The 11,524-nt window shown below is 44.4% G+C and overlaps 1 protein-coding gene across 5 annotated transcripts in view; it reads left to right on the top strand.

The window, feature by feature from the left end:
- Positions 1 to 6,460: 6,460 nt before the first annotated feature.
- The window catches only part of ZBTB40 (zinc finger and BTB domain containing 40), a 73,890-nt gene continuing 68,826 nt past the window's right edge, over positions 6,461 to 11,524 (top strand). For 2 of the 5 annotated variants that reach the window (XM_032360887.1, XM_032360889.1), the window contains exon 1: positions 6,461 to 6,649. The gene's annotated coding sequence lies outside the window, so the exon portion shown is untranslated. The other 3 variants (XM_032360888.1, XM_032360885.1, XM_032360886.1) reach the window with 2 other exon arrangements.

The following is an 11,524-nucleotide window of genomic DNA, read 5'->3' as shown; positions in this document are numbered from 1 at the left end:
CTGCTCGGCGGGGAGCCTGCTTCCTCCTCTCTCTCTGCCTGCTTCTCTGCCTACTTATGATCTCTCTCTGTCAAATAAATAGATAAAATCTTTAAAAAAAAACAAAAACAAAAACAACTTAGCAATGTGGATGAAGCTCAGTGAATCTATGCTGAATGAAAGAAGCCAGGCACAACATACTCCATGCTACATAATTTTAATATATGCAATTCTAGGATAGACCAGAGTCACTATACTGATAGCAAGTAGATCAGTTGTTGCTCTGGGCAGGAGCTGCAGAAGGGCAGTCGAACAGGAAAGGGGCACCGGGGAACCGTGCACGTTTTCAGGTGATGGACGTGTCTTAGGACTCTGGTTTCTAGTCTAGCATGAAAGAAACTTGGAAATAGCCATTCTGCTCCCAACAAGTAAAAATCTGAATAAACTGAAAATCAGGGGCGCCTGGGTGGCTCAGTGGGATAAGCCTCTGCCTTTGGCTCAGGTCATGATCTCAGGGTCCTGGGATTGAGCCCTGCATCGGGCTCTCTGCTCAGTGGGGAGCCTGCTTTCCCCATTTTCTCTGCCCACCACTCAGCCTACTTGTGATCTCTCTCTGTAAATAAATAAATAAAATCTTAAAAAAAAAAAAAAAAGAACCAGTGTAGGGACAGGGAAACCTGAACTGTGGTTGACAAAATGTTGGAGGCTCAGTGTGGACAAGTCTGAGAGTTAAAAACTGCAGAGGGGAGGCTAGTCTTGTTAGTTCTCATTAGTTGTACCTCCTGGAGCTCCATTAATGAGTATCAGGAAAAATCCCTTGCTTTTGTCAGGGGTCGAGGAAAGGAACAATTTTGAAATACACCAGAGCCTTCTATTCTTTTTAAGAATAAGGTCTTCCCTCCTTAGGAAACCATTTGACCGGATTCTAATCTGTTGAGGTTTTATCTGAGCCTAACTGACCTGGGGGAAGGGAAATACCCAATTGTAACCCACTCTAGATATCCTATACCACTTAAGGGGTCAAAGTGATTCCAGAGTTTATATGAAAAGGCAAAAGACCCAGATTAGCCAACTAAATATTGAAGGAGGAAAACAAAGTTGGAGGACTGACAGGACTCGACTTCAGGACTTACTATAAAGCTGCAGTAATCAAGTATGTGGTATTGGGAAAAGAATAGATCAATGGAACAGAATAGCCCAGAAAAAAAAACCTATATGAAGTTAACTCATGTTTGAAAAAAGCAGAGGCGATACAATAGAACAAAGATAGCTTCAACAAATGGTGCTAGGAAAACGGAACATCCTCATGCAAAAAAAAAAAAAAAAAAAAGAATGTAGACACAGACCTTATTCTTTATAAAACTAGCTTAAAGTGGATCACAGATCTAAATGTAAAACGCAGAGCTATAAAATTCCTAGAAAATAACAGTGGAGAAAAATCTAGATGACCTTGAGTATGGTAATGATTTTTTAGCTACAACACCAAAGGCATGATCTGTGAAAGAAAGAATCGACAAGCTGAGCTCATTAAAATTAAACTTTCTACTCTGCAAAGACACTATCAAGAGAGTGAGAAGATAAGATACATACTTCGAGAAACTATTTGCAAAAGACATACCTGCAAAAGGACTTTTATCTGACATACACAAAGAACTCTCAATCTCAACAATAAGAAAACAAACAACTTGTTTAAGAAACGGGTCAAAGGCCTTAACAGACACCTCACCAAAGGAGACAGACAGAGAGCAAGTCAGCGTTTCAAGAGATGCTCCACATCATATGTCATCAGAGAAACACAAATTAAAACAACAATGAGATATCACTATAATCCTATTAAAATGGCCCAAATCCAGAGCAATGGCTGCACCAAAAGCTAATGAGGTTATGGAGCAGCAAGAAATCTTATTCATTGCTGGTAGGAATACAAAATGGTACAGGCACTTTGGAAGACAATTCTTTGATTTCTTACAAAACTACACATCCTCTTACTGAATGCTCCAGCAACTGTGCTCCTTGGTATTTACGCAAATACAGAACTTAGGTCCGCACAAAGGTCTGCACACAGTTGTTTATGACAGTTCTGTTCATAGTTGCCCAAACTTGGAAGCAACCATGATATCCTTCGATAGGTGAATGGGTAAATATACCAAGGTCCATACTGATGATAGACTATTATTCAGTGCTAAAAAGAAATGAGCTGTCAAGCCATGGAAAGGCATGGTGGAAACTCCGATGCATATTACTAAGTGAAAGAAGCCAGTCTGGAAAAAAACCACATACTGTATGATTTCCATTATATGACATCTTGGAAAAGACAAAACTATAGAGACAGTCAAAAAGTCAATGGTTACCAGGGGTTGGAGGGAGGGAGGACGAGTAGGTGGAGCCCAGAAGATCTTGAAAGCAGGGACACTCTTCTGTGTGATATTACAATGGTGGATCTATGCCATTCTACATTCGGCCAAACCCATAGAATGCACAGTGAGAAGAGCAAATCCTTACATGAACCTTGAGGGATAATGATGTGTCCACACAGACACATCAACTGCAGGAAATGTATCAGGAAATGGGGATATTGATGGTAGCGGAGGCTATGCATGTGTGTATAGGCAGGGGGAATATTGGAAACCTACGTATCTGCTTCCCAATTTTGCTGTGAATCTAAAGCTGCTCTAAAAAATAAAAATGTTCTGTATCTTGGTATAGTGGTGGTTACACAGGTGTATGTGTTTGCTAAAACTCCACTTTAAATGAGTACAGTTTCTTGTATGTAAACTATGCTTGATAAAGTTGATTCAAAGTGACGTGAAAAACTATGCCGGCTTGCATCTGCAGAAAAAAGTAAAGGATAGCAAAAGAGGCTGGAGAATGAGGACAGTATAGTCGGTGAGAGATAAAAGTCAATTGGACTTTTATTTAGAGGTAAAATCAGTCAGATTAGGGGACTGACAGGGCGAGCCACAGAAATGTCAAGGGCAACTTCCAGGTGTCCGACCTGAGCAACTGGGCAGAGAAGGGCGGGGTGGGTTGTCCTTTCTGGGCTAAGTTGCTGAGGAGGAGAAGCAGGTTTGGCTGGAAAACCTGAGCTTTTGTGGATCTCCATCTCCATGGAGATGTCAATTTCATTTCATCATTCTAAATGCAAAGCGTCTTTTGTTCAGGGGAAACCAAGGCAAGGGATTCATTCACAGTTTATGATATTGGTAGGACCAGACCTACAGAAGGGCTCCAGATTCCACTGGCTGGGCAGCCCCTTTTGCGGGGCAGCAGTCTCCCTCCTCCGAGTCTTTTGTCATGCCGGATGGATGCGCAGGCGGCTGACCTTTCTGAGTCATTCGGCAAATTCCAACAGCTTTCTCATCTGAGACTCGCTGGTCTCCACTGGGCAAGATCTGAAGACCAAGCTTCATTTGGATTTGAGAAAAGGGTAGTGAAATTTGAACACTTAAAAAGCCAGGAAAAAAGAATGCCAAGGCCCAGATACCTACGCTAACAAATAAAAAGCGTTATGTGGAGCATCCAGCAAACTTCCCGTCTACAAATACTGCCACCGCCTGAGGGAACAGCAGAGACATTTGACCGGGCAGCAGCTGCGGAGAGGGTGCTATTTAAAGACTCAGCTTTTGCAGCCCAAGGACTCTGGGCTTGGGATTTGATTAGAAGGCGGAGAGGAGACAGCAAAGACTGAGAAAAGAACCAGATTTGGGGGAAAATATCACGGGGTGGTTGGCTCCTGATGTGAACCCCAAATATGTGAAATGAGTTCATTTTAATAAAATTATGTCTCTCCATCTCTCTCTGAGTAAATTAAACGTCTTAATTCATGTAAAGCGCTTGGAGCAGTGTCCGGCACATAGTGCAATACTGGAGGGAAACTCATTATTATCATTATTATCCCTCCATCTACCCACCTACATACATATGCCCAGGAATGGAGAAATGCTCAGCTATAATGATATGTTACTGCTAAGTGCTAGGATTTATAGGGATTCTGTTTTAAAATCTCTCGTTCGTTGTTGTTGTTGTTTTTCCAGTAATCCTTGAACTCTTTATAATGGACACATATATTTGGTAAAACCCTCAAGGCATTATTCTGAGAAAAAAAAGTGAAGACTCTGGAGTCAGATTTCCCAGGTTTAAACCCCAACTCCACTTCTTGGGATCTGTGTCACCCTCTCTGAACCAGTTTTCTCTTTCATAAAACAGGGTAATAATGTCAGCTACCTCTTCAGAGGGTGATGAGAATCCAATGAGATAATCTACATAGAGCTTGTCAGAGAATAAGGGTGAGGTAAATGATGCCTGGCTGTTACTAGCACTAGAAGTGGGGGCGGGCTATGCCATTACTTATGGCAGGAACCATGCTCTACTCATCTCAATGTCCTTGGCATGTAATAGTCACTCTGGAAACAACTGGTAGTTTAGCTGGAGCCCCTTAGGCATCAGCCTGGAAACATTCTCTGTCAAGGTACAAGAAAGGGTGAAAAGTTCTCATGTATCTTCCTCTTTTAGGTGAGGGATTGTGTCCTTCTGGCGATTGAGAAGCACAAGTTATTTCTAGAACAATCCTTGAGGCTCTCTAGAGAGAAGTCCTTAGAGGTCCCCGTCCCTGTTTTCTTATTCTCCCATGTGATGGCCAGATGGAAGCTGGAGCCATTGTTTCCATGACCCCATGCTGTTCTTCATGAACTATAGGCGAGGCAGCCTCGTGGGAATTTCTAATAATGCAAAACCTCAAGTAAACAGTCATGGAGAAATTGCAGCCATTGACCCATGACTGTGTATGAGTGTGTGTTGAGGGACGGCATTCTTTGTTACAGCTAAAACAGTCCATCAGAAAGGAAGAGTCCTTCCTATATTTTATAAACATACATTCCTTTTAAAATAAGAAATACAAAATTCAGAAATCCTATTCTTTGTAACTGTGGTCCCAGGAATTCATGTACGTTGTAATCACATTTCTTGTCTTTTCTCCTAGTCCCTGTAGGATGCAGAACCTTGTTAAACAGAACACAGAGGACAGATCATGGCTGCAGACTTATTCTTATTGTTTGAGATGTTTGAACCACAAGCCATTCACATTTACATATAGTACGTGGGCAATAATACTGTTTTGCAAAAAAAAAAAATCCACTAATTTGAGAAATATTTTTTGAGCACCTACTATGTGCCATGTACCATTCTAGGTATTTGTAGCTTGCTTGCCAAATCTGGCAACCCTCTATGTTGGGGGCTCCTATTAAAGGAGACTGCAGAGATGGTGGAAATGAATTAGGGGGGACAACAGCTGTGGTGTGGCTCTAGTGACTACAAAAGTGACTGGATGTCAGCTGTAGTAAATCTGACCCCGAATGTGACAGTGACATGAGAGTATAATAGTGAAAGTGACTAATTGGGCAGTAACGAGGACAGCTGTGTACCCAGTAAGGGCCTGCTAAATATTGGCTTGACTATGGGGCAGTGAAAGTAGCTGAATGACAATGACGGTGAAAACAACCGAAAGGGTGACAGCTGGGCAGAGTCCAATTGCTACTACACTGTACAGAACTGCTTGAAGTTTGTGGTCATTGACAGTGGTCGCCTACTGGACAGTGACAGTAAACAATAATGAACCCAATGGCAGCAACAATGCAAGTGACAGTTTTGCCCAGCAGATTGAATTTGTGATTAAAAACGGTGATGGAGTGGGAGTCAGTCTGACAATGACAGCTCTCAGATCGACCGAATATTGACATTGTGGATGTAACAGCTGTAAGCACAGAGGGAACTCGGCATTGTACTGAGAGCGCTGGATTTGGGCGGCATGACTGGCAGTGACAGAAAAATTGGCTGTGCGTCAGTGACAGAGTGACAGTGTGAGGTTCAGTGGGCCAGCACTGATGTGACTTAATTTGTCTGATACTGTCTGGATCTGACTTAATCTGTTGGCTGTATGAGGGTGGCAAGAGCATCTCCAACGAGGACAGCTCACTGTGCAACAAAGCGTGTTAAAGAGAAACTGAGCAAAAAAGCTATGATCACCGCCCCACCCCCCCACACCCTCTACATTCCGGAGGGGACGAGGGACAGGCGGGATCAAGATGTCTTCAAGACACCACGATTGGCTGACATGAGCCTGTTAGCCTATCACCGCCGAGCAGCGCCAAGCCTGCCCACCAATGAGGATGCGTCTGGGGACTCGGCTCAGGTCACGTCTCCGCCTTGCACGTGAACATGTTTTGGAAAGATGTAGAGAAATCTAACGTGTCTACTTCTGTGCCATTCTTGAAATAAGATCCTAAGCCTAGCAGTGCCCCAGCAAGAGTCCGCGGAGCCCCACTCAAACTTTCAAAAGAGAGAGTGGGGAGGGGAGAGAGTGGCTAAGGGTCATGGGTCAGGGAACGAGCCTGCAACCCGGCAGCCCCAGCGTCCCAGCATTGGTGGAGGTCGCGGCGCGACGCAGGCCCCGCCCCTTGAGGCCCGCCCCTGGCACGTGACTGTGGCGCGCGGGGCAGGCCGGGCGGCCCCCTCACCGCTCGTACTCCTTACGCGCCGGCCTCAAAATGGCCGCCTTCTGGCGTCTCTGGCGCTGTTGAATGAAGAAAGCTTTATTGTTCCCTTCGGGCAGGAGTGTTCATGTCCTCTATGGCGCTGTCAATAAAGAACGGCAGTTTGAATCGGTGCTGAACAGGTAACCATAGAAACGGGGCTGGGACTCAGCGTGGAGACCCCTTTAGCTGCTGAGGCCCGAGAGGCGCCCCAGATTAGGGGCGCGCTGAGACCCTTCGGCGTGCGAACTCCGCGGGGCTCTTTGCCAAGTCCCAAACACCTCCTCTCGCTCGGGACGCGGACCCCCGGGGGTGGCTCCCACCCCGAGCGCAGGCTCGGCTGTAAGTCTGCGGTGGGGAGAGGCCGCGGGGCCCCGTCGGGGCGCACTCGGCTTGGCCCCAGCTTGGGGCCTGCCCTCGCCCCTTTCCGTCTGCCACTTGGCGCGATTCGAGGCCTCCTTGCCGCTACTTCTCGAGTCTCCCCCACTCTCTTCTGCCAGGTGCACCAGGCGTCGGGAAACCCCGGCCTTGGGCCAGTCCCTACCCCACCCCGTTTTTGTCTGTCGGGAACATAAAGTGGTTTTTGCATTTTTAAATGGCGGGGATGGGGGGGACGGGGAGAAGACTTTCGGGTAATTCGTGAACCGTATATGAAATCAAATACCAGGGTCCACAAGTGAAGTTTTATTGGAGCACAGCCGTGTTCATTGTTCTGTATCATCTGTGGCTCCTTTCTTGCTGCAAGGGCTGAGCTGAGTCGTGGCGACAGATTCTGGCATAGCCCACAAAGCCGAAAATGCTTAGGCCTTGCCCTTCGCAGAAGTGTGCCAGCCCCAGCCCTAGAGACAAGCAGACTGGTCAGTGTTGTCCAGCGGTTCTTCTGATCACTTCTCACGAAGTGGGAAACTCCAGTTAAAACTACCCCGTACACCTAAAGCTCTAGCCTTAACTGATCTGGTTGCTATTCAACATGGGGATTGTTTCCCCTATTTTTGATAACAAAAATACGCCTACAGTAAGTCAGGTGTTTTATTTGTTTTCATGTCCAGAGGGTTTTTTTTGTTTGTTTGTTTGTTAACAACACTTCATAAGTAAGTGTCCATGTTTCCACCTAAGACAGATTCTGAGGTTAAGCTTCCTTAGGGTGCAGTATAGGTCTGGCAGATGGAGCTCACTCCAGCGAGCCCTGTGCTTGGTAACCCACCTCCCACGGCTTCAACTTCTTTCAAGTCTCAACCTGGGGCTCCTTGATTCTGGCTTGAAATTGGATTCGAGTCTGTGTTTGGCTTGTGAAGATAAAATTACAACCTCAAAATGAAGTTTTTCTTTACTTAGCTAAATCGTCAAACTTCTGCCATACCCTGCTTTCTAATTTAGATGCCTTTCTTCTCTGGCAGTAGTTCCCAAACCTAGCTATTCATCACTAGTTTAACTAACAAATGATTTCAGAACACCCCACGCCTGCATGCATACTTTCATGAATCATTCAGTATTTATTGAGCACCTGCTATGTACTAGAAAGGATTCAAATCCCTGGAAATACAGTGGTGAACAAGATCAACGTGCTCTTTAGCCTTTCACAGAATTTAAGTTCAGTAGGGTCTTGGAGAGATGGTCTATAGGTAAACAAAGGTAATTTAAACCACAGCTGTCAGCATCATAGTAAAATTAGTAGTTAATATTTATTAGATGTTTTCTGCATGCTAGTGTACTATGTGCTTTATTTACTTGGATTATCATTCAGTCTTCTCACCGATACTATGTCAAAGGTAGTATTAATATTTCCATTTTAAAGATGAGGACACTGAGACTCAGGAGAGATGTTTAGGGTTTATTCAAGGGAGCTAAGATCTGAACCTTAGCTGGTCACAGCACCTGGTATTATCCCATGTGTTTATTATCTTTTCTACTGTCTTGAGATGCTCTCAAGGGCAGGACCACCCCTTCCCTGTTTTGTATCAGCTGCTAGCCAGTGCCCACAGCCTGTAGTCCCCTAAGTATTAAATAAACACATTCAGGCCATTGGTTGAGCAAATATTTGAGTTTCTGCTATGTACCAGATACCACTGTGCTAGACCTTGTGATTACCATGAGCGAGATGGACTTAACACCTCATATCTAAGACAAATAGTGGCATCTGTGATGAAGGTAGTCAAACAAGGCTAACCTGGGATAACCTGGGAAACCCCTCTTACCAGGATGGCCCAGCAAGCCGCTAGAGAAAGGTAGTTTAAGCTGAATCTGTATCTCTCTGAGCGACAAGGATCCAGTCCAGCAGGAAGGGAGAGGGGAGACAACTGGGAAGGAAGAACTTTTTAATAGGATCAGAGATGGTGAGGTGGCAAGAATTTGGGGTGTTGGAGGATTGGAAGAAGTGAGTAGTGGTTCTGTGATTCAGTCCCATGCTCTGAGTCTCTGGCCCTGAAGCCAGCTTTAGCTGGGTGGCCTGCCCATGGGCCAGATTAATGCTGAAAGGCAGATGATGGTACCTCCTCAAAGGGTTGTTGTGTGGATTAAATAAGAGAAAATGTAATAACAGGTTGGGTGTTTTCTTTTTGTTGTTGTTACACATGTTGCTCAATTCCAGTTAGAGAAAACAAACCACAATTTGGCCCCCAATGGAAATTTATTTGAAGTGCTAAATAATAACAAAAATCCAGGATTATGTTACCAGCAGAACTGTGGGTGTATATGTATGTTTCTATCTTTGATGGGGTAGGGGGACAGAACAGATCTTGTTTTTTCTTAATGTTTCTGTTGAGAGAGGAACTCTTCCAAATGGCTTTTAATTTTTTTTTTTTTAACCAAATTATACAACAGTCAGTTCAGAGCACTTTTCATTAGTGTGTTCCTCCTTTGAAGACATGTGCATTTTCTTAAGGCAGTCTAAGAAAATGATAGGTTTCTTCTAGTTGGTGGTCATTTCAAAGTTTGCTCGTAAATGATTTTGGGTTCCCCCCGAAAGTTTTCAAAATAATGTTGCATACTTGATGCAAGGCATCAGATGCTTTAAAACAAGAAGCAGACTTTCTGAATTGGTAAAAATCAGAAGGTGTTTGGGTTCATGAATGTGCAAATTGCAGAGGCAGTGAGAAATCCAGCGAACTGTATAAGAAGATCAGCAATGTCAAGTTTTGCTTTAAACTGTGATGTAATCCGGTCCAGCAAATGGAGCAAAGAACTGGACAGGAGAGTGGCATGTTAATGCGATGTTAACAATAAGCCCTGCATGAGATTGCTATTTTAGGTTTGGGCGGGACCTTCACATTTCAAGTATTCCACTTTTACTCTGTGATTTGGGTCTGGTGGGTTCCAGTAAAGAGAAAGTGCTAACACTAGTTTTGAAGGATAATATAAAGCTGCAGGAGGAGCGAGGGCATACGAATTGGTTTTTCAATCTATTTTATTTCAGTTCAAAGCATCATTGCAGACAGGCACTGCAGGAAAACGAGCCACACTTTGGCAACACTCAGCTGCTTTTGGAGATTGAAGGAGACTGAGTAGAACCAAAGTGTGGCTTGTTTTCTTGAGCTTTGTGTCTGCAAAGAAGCTTTGAACTGAAATAAAATAGATTGAAAAACAAATTGGTATGCCCTGTTGCCTTATACTGGGTGTTTATGATACCCTTCTGGAGTACTGTGTGTACCAGCACCCGGAGGAAGGCAGTGACCCCTCAGCCGCTTTCAACTCTTCAAGAGAGTGAGTTCTTTGATTTTCACAAGGAAATTGAATTGGAATTTATGGTTTTCCGGATCTCCAATAGGCTGCCTTCTAAAGCCATCATCCCGATAATGCGAAGAAAGCAAGCTGTAGCCATGTAGAGGAAAAGAATTAAATATGAAGGGCACTTAAATTCAGAGATGAGATTGTCACTGTCTTCAAGTCATGGAGGGGGTGCGGTGTGTCACTTGCCGAGACCGTTGCAGTTTTGAGGTTTCTGCAGGCCTCAGCGGAAAGAAGGGTAAGGAAAGATCGCTGGCTTTCCTTATACTTCCCCAGTGGTGGTGTTTAACCCCAAATCCTCCAACTCATGACACCCAAGTATTTCATTACCTTAAATGAAGTAAATACATTATAGCTGATCCTGGCTTGTTAATCTGGGCTAAGTGGTTGAGTTTCAGGGGACCCACAAATCCTTTAAATTTTTCTGGGTGTCATTTTTTCTGGGGAGTTAGCCCATTTCTCTAATCGGGTCTCAAAGGGATCCTTGACCTTCAAGGTGCAGAGCTGACAATGAAATGTCACATGTGATACCACTGGCCCAAAATAGTGTTGAGCAACCCCCTGAAACCAGTTACTTCTTACCACTGCGTGGTCTTGACTATAATTTTGAAAGTATCTTTTTGGGCCTTGCTTCCTGTCAAAAGTGGCCAAGTGAGCATGTCTGGTAGAGGTTATTTACCCAACGAGGTACTTTGGAAATGCCTCAGAGGTCATTGTCATGATTTTACAGAAGACTGCCACACTGGTGATGTGTTGCCTTGGCAACCTTGGTAGCAGTTGCCGTATTAGTCTCTTCTGACAGGTCAAAGGAAGAGTGGTTAACAGCCTAAGATGTGGGCTCTAGGCATCAGCTTCTTGCAGATGGACTTGGTTCCTCAGGACTGTAGGAGAGTAGGGTTAGGAGGGAGAGAGGAGGAGAGGGATGGGTTGAGGGAGGCAGAGACAGAGGAGTGATGGAGGGGAGATGCTCTCCCTCCTTTGTCCTGGCATCCCTGTGTTGTCTGCGAAGGGAATCGGCTCTTTCTGAAACCAAACTTACCTCACTTACCTAAAAAAAAAAAAAAAAGTCAACTCGAAGATACAGTTTCTGGTTTATTAGTACTCAAATGGAAAGAAAAGAACTATTTTCAGGTCTTTATCTTGGAATGTTTGCACCTCAGTAGAAAACTGCTGTGGGCCGCGGTTGGTTTGGCCCATACGGTGTTTATCAATGAGTGCTTACATTTACAGAGAGAGATTTTTACATCTATCTGACCCCTGGATACATTGGCATGAGTGACTTCTGCTTTTAGCAG

The sequence above is a fragment of the Mustela erminea genome, chromosome 10 (genome assembly GCF_009829155.1).
Source record: "Mustela erminea isolate mMusErm1 chromosome 10, mMusErm1.Pri, whole genome shotgun sequence".
Lineage (NCBI taxonomy): Eukaryota > Metazoa > Chordata > Mammalia > Carnivora > Mustelidae > Mustela > Mustela erminea.
Note: the sequence above shows the minus strand (reverse complement) of the source record. Positions and strands in the feature narration are given on the sequence as shown.